The following is an 11,283-nucleotide window of genomic DNA, read 5'->3' as shown; positions in this document are numbered from 1 at the left end:
ATCAGTTGAAAGGAACCATAGTGCTGAGTATGAAAAACCCTGCTTTGCTAGAATTGGAGGGTGAGTCAGGGGGCTGCCCACATGTGGCTCCTTATCCCTGAGTTCCTCAGAGGGACGTGAGCAGACGGCCGCCGCCTCCCGAGATGCGGAGAAAAGACCAGTCATCACGGTGGGATGGACCATTCGCTGGTTTTTCCAATTAAAACGGAATCAAACTGGCCGGGTGGCTCAGTAGGCTGGAGCTTCGTCCCATACACCAAAAGGTTGCAGGTTCATCTCCCAGTCATGGCATGTATCTAGGTTCTGGGTTCAATCCCGGATTCGAAAGGCAACCAATTGATGTTTCTCTCTCTCTCCCTTCCTTTCTTAAAAAAAAATCAATGAAAACGCATATCCTTGGGTGAGGATTTTAAAAAAGTATTAAAACTGAATCAAACTGTATTGATTAAAGCAGCCATGTAATACATGTGGTTCCCCATATGCCAGTGATTTTCAACTGGGGCACCCCAAGGATTTTTTTTTTCATTTTAAGTTTTTAATGAAAGTTGTATATAAGATTACTTTATTCCTGCATCTTCTCAATGGTTTCTTCCTTGTATTTTCCCTTGTCCTTTCCTACTTGGTGAGATTTGGCTTTACGTTCAAGGATCTTTTTGCGGTCTTTGTCCAGCTTTAAGTCCAGTGATCACCACCTTGCTGAGGTGAATGCCCCCATGAACAGTTGTACCGTGAGCTTTCTCCCGCTGCACTCGTTCAATGTAGAGGACATATTTCTTCCTGTAAACCTGGACTGCTTTGCCAATTTGCTGCCCTCTGTCATGTCCTCCAACAACCTGAACTTCATCATCCTTTCGGATGGGCATGGACCGAACATGGTAACTTCTGTCTCGGCTCTTTGGAAAGAGGAGACGACATCATCTGCCTTCGAATGCGGGAAGGTGCATTGAAATGCGCCTTTGACGGTTCTTGCTCCGGTCAGAAGTCACAAAGGGACTGAACTTCATTTTGACGGCTGGCGCTCCTAGGATGGCCGCAAGAGGGAAGAGACCTACACACTATTTCCGGTTCTGTAAGTTCCCACAAGGATTTTTAAAAGATGCAATACCCGACTAGTCAGTCAGGGGCACTGACCTCTTTTCCCTTCGATTGTCAAATAAAAAAAAAAAAATTAAAAAATGACCACAGCCAATGCAACAATAGCTGCCAGGTATAAATAAATCAAAATAATACCTTTATTTTTTGTCAGATAAGCAAAAAACACATTTTTTTTTGGTGGGCCACAGAATTTTAGCAATTGGTTTATGTGTGCTGTGAGATGAAAAAGGTTGAAAACCACTGCTTTATGCATTGAAATCCCTCGAACAAGATTCTCTCTGCAATAAATATTTGCTTCATCAGTGAATGAAGAAAGCCCATCACACAGAGTTCCAAAGCATTTCTTTTGCAATCAGGTTGCCTGGGGATGGAGCAATAAGTAGATAAAATCTTGGGTTTATTAGATTTCTAACATTTTAAGCCCGCCCGGCCAGTGTGGCTCAGTGGTTGAGCATCGACTATGAGCCAGGAGGTCACGGTTCTGTTCTGGGTCAGGGCACATGCCAGGGTTGTGGGCTCCACCCCCCCCCCACCCCCGTTGGGGGGGCGTGCAGGAGGCAGCCGATCCATGATTCTCTCTCTCCCTCCCTCTGAAATCTATAAAGACATATTTAAATTTTAAGACAAAAGAAAGGTAAGCTTTGCATGGAACAACAAATTCGGAAAACCGTGGTAAATGTCATATTTACTATTTTATTCTAAACTTTAGAATCTAAAGGAACGCCATGCCATGAATAACAGTGTGTTACGAAAGTAGACTTCTTAGAAAAACTTTTTTAAAAAAATCATGATGAGGACAACGGATTCAGCCTTTGTAAAGAATGGCGTGTAGACCACAGATGGGGTACGGAGAACTGTGCTCAATCACAGATGGTCTATTTTTTCCTATATTTCACAAAACAGGCAATTTCTACCACTCTTTTTTTTTCCTTTTCCATTTTGCTCTTGGTAATCCTGTAGATGGAGGGGGGGGAAAAAACAAAAACCACCTAAACTGAATGGAAACGTGAACACATTTGCTTTTAGTGCTGTTTATAATCTTTCTCTTTGGTGGGTAGGAACATCACTGAATATTCTAGCTGTCATTTACTTTAAAAAAATAAACGTGGAGTGTAATTCATTTTAGGTGAGCCATTTGTTTTATGAGCCGTGCATGTTTATTCGGGGTTGCGCCGTTTGGGGGTGTTGTGTTTTTATTGAGCGCCATAAAGACACTTCTTATCAATTGATTTGTTGTATCAGCAATGGGCACCTTTCCAGACTGAGACGTGGCAGCTTTTCCGAGGACATTACCCGGCTCGTAACGCCAGCGCCGACAGGGATCCGGGTGCATCAGGGCCCACTCGCTCTGCCTGTGAGATCTCCTCTCTAGGATTCCTCCTTGTCTTTTCCGGCGCGCTGCGCATCACATGGCTGTCAAACGGCTTCTCTCTTTGTTGATGGTCCATCGCAGAAAGGGTTTTGAATTGTGCCAACTTGCGTGCCAAACTGGTAAAACCGGGAGTTCAAAAGTTCACGTCTAATCTCACGTGACGCGGGAACTTCAAATACGGTAGAGCTTTGCACCTTTAATAAATAACTAATTGCAGCCTTGGCCAGGTGGCTCAGGTGGCTGCAGCATCATCCTTTGCACCAAAAGGTGCAACAGTTCAGGGCACATGCCTAGGTTGTGGGTTCAATAGGGGGAGAGAGAGAAAGAGAAAGGTATTATTTTGATTTTTTTATACCTGATGTTTCTCTCTTGCTCTCTCTAACCTTCCTCTAAGTTTAAAAAATTCAGTGAAAACAGATATGAGGGTGAGGATAAAAATAATTATAATTCATTGCAATGCAGGGCAGAAATGGAAGGAATTGGTTTATTTTTTTGAGGGTGTTAAACTATCAGGAGGAGTTCTTTTTAAAAATATATATATTTTTATTGATTTCAGAGAGGAAGGGCGAGGGAGAGAGATAGAAACATCAGTGATGAGAGAGAATCATCGATCAGCTGCCTCCTGCACGCTCCCTACTGGGGATTGAGCTTTGCAACCTGACTGGAAATCAAACCGTGACCTCCTGGTTCATAGGTCGATACTCAACCACTGAGCCACACCAGCCGGCCTGGAGGAGTTCTTAACTCAAATGTGGATTTGTACATTTCAGCTCTATGTTACAGCCACCTTCTATCTAGCCTGGGTACGATGAATACTGTCCTTTAGGGCTGGGCGACCTTACCACAATGCCCAGACCCCCCAGGGGCAGGCACCTTGCAGGGCCTGACAGTAACGCTCTCACGTGGACACGGGATCACACTAATGTGTGTGTGTGTGCAGAGTGAGGAGATCAGGCCATGGTGCAGATCTCCCAGAAATGCCCATCAATTGTCCAGGGAAACGTCCTTCGGCACCTCAGTCCCGCCTGGCCTGAAGCAGGACGGGGGTGACCTACCCCCGTCGAAAGGGGAGCGGCCAGACGCCACAGCTGTGCGCACCGGCTCCGAACGCCGCACCAGGACGCTGCGTCTTCGGCAAAGTCTTTCTTTTAAATCTTCGAATATCACATCTGGTCGCATCCCGTTGTCGTTATGACAGAGTATTTAAGATGATGTAACGGGTTGTTGCGGGAGAATCTCGGCGTTGGCTTAACTAAGAGAATGGAGCCATTGAGAGCAATGGCAGAGAAGGTGCTGTTCTTGGTGCTGAACGGCTTCCTTGCGCACTTGGGTGACGGTGGTCACTGTCAATGTAGATGCTTAGACGTACACAGAATATACATAGGGAGAGAAGAGGGAAACGAGGCGCCCTGATCGACATCCGAAGCGAGCAGCAAACAGCAAAACGCAGAAGACGGTCCCCCGTGGGAAATGAGGGAGGGGTGCTGAGCACGGGAACCAACATGCGAATGTCATGCTGCAAAGGGATCACTTTTCTGTTTTGTTTTTTAAATATATTTGTACTGATTTCAGAGAGGACGAGGCAGGGAGAGAGAGCAAGAGAGAAGCGTCAATAACGAGAGAGAATCACTGATCGACTGCCTCCTGCACGCCCCACGCTGGGGATCGAGCCTGCAACCCGGGCATGTGCCCTTGACCGGAACCCGGGGCCCTTCAGTCTGCAGGCTGACATTCTATTCACTGAGCCAAACCAGCTAGGGCTATATGTCCTTAAAAAAAAAGGTATATATATATATTGATTTCAGAGAGGAAGAGACAGGAAGAGAGAGAAACATCAATGATGAGAGAGAATAACTGACAATTGACTGGCTGCCTCCTGCACGCCCCACACTGGGGATCAAGCCCACAACCCGGGCATGTGCTCTGACCGGGAATCGAACCATGACCTCTTGGTTCATAGGTCAATGCCCAACCACTAAGCCACGCCAGCCGGGCTGGAGAGGTATCACTTATCTGCTGTCCCTTGTTGGCAAGTCCCCCGGCTGGGCCTCTGCCTGCTAACAGGTCGGTCCTCGGTTTGACGGCGGGTGGCTTGGATCTGGCTGCTTCCATCCCATGACCAGAAACGTCCCCGCTGCAGCCACATCCAGCTGCAAAGAACAGGCCGGGGTAGTTCACTTTTATGCCGAGGGACCACGTTCCCAGGCACAATCCTACTGCTAGGAAAGAATGACAAGCTACCCCAAGCAATGTCCGCCTACAGGTACTGTTCCCATCCTAGCAGCTTTCCTAGGAGATAACAAAGTCTTTCTGAGATCTCTACTTGGCAGCGAAGAGGTGAAGTTTTAAGTAGAACAGTAGGCTTCTGCTGAGGTCGCCTAATAATAAATGGCAGATCCAGAATCCGGGTTTGGTCTGTTCAGCAACAACAAAGTGTTCTTTTTACTCCCCTGCACTATAACAGTACAGGAAGGAAAGGAGAGAGGGAGGAGGGAGGGAGGGAGGGAGGGAGGGAGGGAGGGAGGGAGGGAGGGAGGGAGGGAGGGAGGGAGGGAGGGAAGAAAATAAGAATTGTTCTCTTGTAGGCTTTCCTGGATCTTTAACCCTTTGCACTCAGATGTCGAGTGTGACTCAACACGGTTAGCAGTAGAATAAAGGAATCGAGAAAAGCAAGCGATTGCAAAGGGTTAAAACATTTTGGTGCAATGTGCTAAAGAAGAAGAAGGAGGAGGAGGAGGAGGAGGAGGAGGAGGAGGAGGAGGAAGAAGAAGGCAAAGCAACTGTGTATTCTCTACTGACGAGTCTCTCTTCCATCTTTGGGTCTCCTGCTAATAAATTTCCCACGGTACCCATACCGGCCGCAATGACACATTCATTCCACCAGCCTGAAATTCACACGAAGCGTCGGCTAACAAGAGGCCTCCTGGGACCTGGGCTACACATTGGAATTAAAAACAATTTCGTTTCTGACTACAGGAGGCTTACAAGCACGCAGACAAGTAAGGGAGCCGCGGTGCGGGAAGAACGGTGGCGGGGGCAAGTTCAAGGACCCATGGCGGCCAGGAGCCCACGGCCACCGGACGGGGTGTGAGCAGGCAGGGCAGGGTGAGGCAGCATCCAGTCTCTAAGCAGGAAAAGGGGCGGTGACCCGGTCACGGGGCCAATGTGGAAAGAAAAATCTACATCCGGTGTTCTCAGCCTTCGTGGGGTCACGGGCCCCAACCCTCGGAACCTCGGAGAGGTTGCTGAGTACTACCGGCCTCCTACAGAAACAGTTCACCCAGGCCCTAGGTGGTTTGGCTCAGGGGATAGAGGGTCGGCCTACAGACTGAAGGGTCCCAGGTTCGATTCCAGTCAAGGGCACATGCCAGGTTGTGGGCTCGATCTGCAGTAGGGGGCGTGCAGGAGGCAGCCGATCAATGATTCCCGCTCACCATTGATGTTTCTCTCTCTCTCCCTCTCCCTTCCTTTCTGAAATAAATAAAAATATATTTTTTTAAAAACACAATTCACACGGGTATTTTTCCCCCAGATTTTAATTTTGACTTTGTGCCTCCATGTTAACTGTCTTTCCGTACCCTGTAGCAGCTGTAGCCAATAGAAAGCACAAATATCCAAAGGCGAATGAATCTACTTGCCTTAGCCTTCGTTCCCATCAAACTCCTTCTGGAACGTGGTTTGATTTCCTTTTCTAGTTTTCTTGTTATGTGTGTACCAGAGATGTGCCCTTGGCCAGAATCGAACCCGGGGCCCTTTGGTCTGCAGGCCGACGCTCTCTCCACTGACCCAAACCGGCTAGGGCTCCACTGTATTTGTCCCTAACGTCTCATAGTCTAGCATCAAGCATTGACACGACCTGAGAAATATCCACAGGCAACCTCAGAACCACAATAAACTGCTGGCATCCTCTTCGTCCCTGACATTCTCATTGTTTTCCAACTTGCTTCTACACGGGCTATTCACCCGACCGGAGACTCACGGAAGTTTGGTTTTACACCACCAGGGCTTGTTCAAAAGAAACTTGGACATAACGATAATTAAAGAGGCATTTTGTCCGGCAGGTGTGGCTCAGTGAGCATCGACCTATGAACCAGGAGGTCAGGGTTCCATTCCAAGTCAGGGCACATGCCCGGGTTGCACGCTCAGTCCCCAGTAGGGGGCATGCAGGAGGCAGCTGATCCATGATTCTCTCTCATCATTGATATTTCTGTCTCTTTCTCCCTCTCCCTTCCTCTCTGAAATCAATTTAAAATATATATATATATATATATATATATATATATATATATATATATATACACACACACACACACACACACACACACACACACACACACATATATATATATATATATTTTAAAGGACATATAACCCTAGCTGGTTTGGTTCAGTGGATAGAGTGTCAGCCTGCATACTGAAGGGTCCTGGGTTCCGGTCAAGGGCACATGCCTGGGTTGTGGGCTCAATCCCCAGAGGGGAGCGTGCACGTGCAGGAGGCAGCCGATCAATGATTCTCTCTCATCATTGATGTTTCTCTCTCTCTCTCTCCCTCTCCCTTCCTCTCTGAAATCAATAAAAATATATTTTTTAAAAAGGACATATATACACGTTATATCAGAACATGTATACACACTGTGGACACAGTTGGGCCACTCTGCAGGCTCGATGAAGAGGAAATTTAACCTCTGGCCTAAGTTAAAAAGTAGGCAACATACTTTAACCTATTTTACATGTGACATTTCTGCTTGCTTGTGACCTCCGACCTCCCCACACAGGTATGTTCTTAGGCAATTGTGCCCACGATATCAACAGGTTCACGGAGACCCTCCAGCCAAGAACACGGATGTGGCCCTGGACACCAGCCTCAGGGCCCCCCGTTCTCGATTAATTCCCCTTTCCCTCCACAGACATTCTGAGACCACTGTTTTCACCGACATTAGCCCGACTAATGTTGACATTGCCTGGTTTTTACTGATCCCATTCACTCTGCAATGACCCTCACGTTTCCTGCACGCCCGGCGCCTCCATCAGCTATCACATCACAAAGTCCACAGGGAGATCGATTCCAGTGCCCACTCCATTCCAACCAGTGCCCAGAGGGCATGCAAAGGGCCCAGTGGGTTTCTAAGCCTAGACTAGACTAGAAAAGACTGGGCTGGCTATGTTCAAGCTTCGTTAAAAATTTCGTCCCCTCTTAGAATTGGTACCTGTATTTGAATCCTGGTCTACTGTGTGTGTGTGTGTGTGCATGTGTGTGTGCACATGTGTGTGTTTTCTTTAACATTCTCTACAATACAAAGCAAATTATATAAACTTTCAAAATAAGTTGAGCCCTCGCTCAGTGGTTAGAGCGCCGGCCCACAGACTGAAGGGTCACGGGTTTGATTCCGGTCAAGGGCATGTACCTCGGTTGCAGGCTTGATCCCCGGCCCTGGTCGGGGCAGGTGCGGGAGACAACCAATCCATGTGTCTCTCTCACATCTATGTTTCTCTCTCTCTGCCCCCCTCCCCTCCACTCTCTCTAAAAACTATATATCTATAGATCAATGGAAAAAATACCCTTGGGTGAGCATTAACAAAAATAAAAATAAATTTTAAAAAAAGTTGAAACTCACCAATGGCCTTGAATTTTTAATGGATTAGGGCCGTGGTCGGCAAACTGCGGCTCGCGAGCCACCTGCGGCTCTTTGGCCCCCTGAGTGTGGCTCTTCCACAAAAACACCACGGCCTGGGCGAGTCTATTTGGAAGAAGTGGCGTTAGAAGAAGTTTACGTTTAAACAATGTGGCTCTCCAAAGAAATTTCAGTCGTTGTCCTGTTGATATTTGGCTCTGTGGACTCATGAGTTTGCCGACCACTGGATTAGGGAAAAGGACGATTTGAAGGGAAGATGACAGCCAATTCTCTATTGCCTCTATCTCACTCATTGCAGTTACGGAAAACCTTTGATCAGACCTCTGACAAAGACCACGCACTCGATCATTTGAAGCAAAAGGTTAATGGTGTTGTCACCACCACCACCCCCCCCCCCTTTTTAAACCATTATCCTCGTGGTTTTTATGGCGATATTACCTTCACCTTTGCATGAACCCACTTCGCCAGCTGTTCCCCTCCGCCGTAACGTTGGCTGAGCACCCTCGTCGGAACAGGATGAATGCCACGTTTTATCAACCAAGCCCAAGGGGGCTCTGGAGCTTCTTCGAACCACAACTGTAAGGGGAGTTTATTGCAAGTTTCTGTTTTGATTTGTAAATTGTCCTTAAGTCAAATACATAACCTGATGCCAAGGTACAGAATGCAGAAACGCAAGACGGCGTAGGCGCAGAAATCGGCGTCGTAAACTTTGATAGGTTGACAAACGAGAAAGCTAAAGACTCCTGAGGAAGGCACGGTGAGCTCACACCTCGGGCACCTCTGAGCCTACGCGCCCCGAATTCCGGATCCTTCCCTCCACACCGCCCCAGCACCCCAAGGAATCGAGGAGACAAATAGCAGATGCTTTTCACTTACACAGCAAGTCTCCACACAGTTCCAAATTTGACAAAGGGAAGACATTATTTAATCCTGAGGCAATAAAATAAAAAATTTAGCCCAGCCAGCGTGGCTCAGTAGTTGAGCATCAACTTATGAACCAGGAGGTCAAGGTTCAATTCCTGGTCAAGGGCACATGCCTGAGTGGCGGCTGGATCCCCAGTAGGGGGCGTGCTGGAGGCAGCTGATCAATGATTCTAGCATTGATGTTTCTATCTCTCTCTCTCCCTCTTCCTTACTCTCTGAAATCAATAAAACATATATTTTTAAAATTTGTAATAATAAGTCTAAAATACCACTATACAATGGGGACTAAGAAACATACACCTACATTATAAGACATTATAAAATATTTATAGCTAAATGGCAGCAAATATCAAACATGTAGGTTACAAGGAGATGGGTATTTTGAAGAAATTCTGCAGCATTAACAAGCATGTTAAAAGACTGAAAGTAAATTAGCGATATATTCAGCCAAAGATGACATAACAAGGGCTTGTTCTATTAGAACAAGTCCAAATAAAGTAGTGGAAAGTAAAATGAGAGTAGAAAGTCATACTTTATGAAAAAAATAGAGATGAACAACAAAACTGAAATTTAGTTTCCTGAAAAGATGAGTACTATTTACAAATCTCTAGGAAGACTGATCAAGAAAAAAAAAGAGAGAGAAACCCAAATGACCAAAATTAGGAGCAGGAAAAAAACGTAACTACAGATAAGTTATATGTTATACTTAATAGGAATACATTATAACTTATGCATAACTACAGCTAGGCAGTAAGTTCATACTATACCCTGTTTTGCACCAATACATTGGAAAACAGATAAAATTTTCTAAAATATATTTTAACTACCAAAATGACTCATTTAAAAAATGCTTTAGTCCTAACCGGTTTGGCTCAGTGGATAGAGCGTCGGCCTGCGGACTGAAGGGTCCCAGGTTCGGTTCCGGTCAAGGGCATGTACCTTGGTTGCGGGCACATCCCCAGTAGGGGGTGTGCAGGAGGCAGCTGATTGATGTTTCTCTCTCATTGAAGTTTCTAACTCTCTATCCCTCTCCCTTCCTCTCTGTAAAAAAATCAATAAAATATATTTTTTAAAAAATACTTTAGCCAACTGGCATGGCTCAGTGGTGGAGTGTCGACCTATGAACCAGAAGGTCACGGTTCGATTCCCGGTCAGGGCACATGCTCGGATTGTGGGTTTGAGCCTTAGCGTGGGGCATACAGGGGGCAGCCGATCAGTGATTCCCTCTCACACTGATGTTTCTATCTCTTTCTCCCTCCACCTTCCTCTCTGAAATCAATAAAAAAAAACAATTTAAAAATACTTTAAAAACCCGTCAAACATCCGAACAGACAAATGTAAACCCAACCACAAAGCAAGAGCATTGAATGCTATAGAAACGACTACGAAATGTTATTTTCGGCAAAGGCTGAGTTGTCCAGCAAAATGGCCATGTGGCAGGTCTGCGCATGCCAGCGCTCTCGCATGCCAGGAGAGACCTAAGTTTCTGGCAATGGGACCAAATACTCACATTCAGGCTATGAAGGCAACTGCCTCGAGTCTCCTGCTTGCCACGGACATATGGCAGCTTCGGCCGCCGTTCTATTCGCTCCTCCATGGCAAGGCCGTTTACAATCATGCAGGCGTGGAATACTTAACGGCTGCTATTTCCTGCCGGTCATGTTCCCTTACTAATTCGCGCCGCCAACTGGGGCGGACAGAAGGCGCCCACCCTCTTCCCGGGCATTTAAGCCGCGAGCAGTCATCTATATGCACAAAGTGTGCCCACAAACTTGGGAGAATGCAGAGTCCAGGGGGCAAATGCCACCCAATCAGATGCCTCCCCCCAAATATTTACCCAACTGCCGCTCAGCGGCTTCTCACAAAAACTCACTCGTGGCTTTTTAGACGGAAGTTCCAACCGTTGTCAAGCAGGGATGAGCTTGAGCACGTGGCAGCCGAGACAGTGCAGCTAGTGTTCCCTTTGAATCAGAAAACTGTGAGGTCCCAACTCAGCTCCACCTCTTTTTTAAAAATATATTTTTATTGATTTCAGAGAGGAAGGGAGAGGGAGAGAGAGAGAGAGAGAGAGGAACATCAATGATGAGAGAGAATCATTGATGGGCTGCCTCCTGCACAACTCTCCTGGGGATTGAGCCTGCAACCCAGGCATGTGCCCTTGACCGGAATCAAACCCGGGACCCTTCGGTCTGCAGGCCGAAGCTCTATCCACTGAGCCAAGCCAGCTAGGGCAGCTCCACCTCTGACTGTCTGAGTGAA

General features: G+C 46.9%; 1 pseudogene across 1 annotated transcript; it reads right to left on the bottom strand.

Moving 5' to 3' along the window:
• Positions 1-562: 562 nt before the first annotated feature.
• LOC307094863 (large ribosomal subunit protein uL24-like) lies at positions 563-1,040 on the bottom strand (annotated as a pseudogene). The gene has a single exon. The product of its transcript is annotated as a large ribosomal subunit protein uL24-like (transcript).
• Positions 1,041-11,283: the final 10,243 nt, after the last annotated feature.

The sequence above is a fragment of the Cnephaeus nilssonii genome (assembly GCF_951640355.1).
Source record: "Cnephaeus nilssonii genome assembly, chromosome: 24".
Taxonomy (NCBI): domain Eukaryota; kingdom Metazoa; phylum Chordata; class Mammalia; order Chiroptera; family Vespertilionidae; genus Cnephaeus; species Cnephaeus nilssonii.
This window is presented reverse-complemented; position numbering and strand designations above follow the sequence as displayed.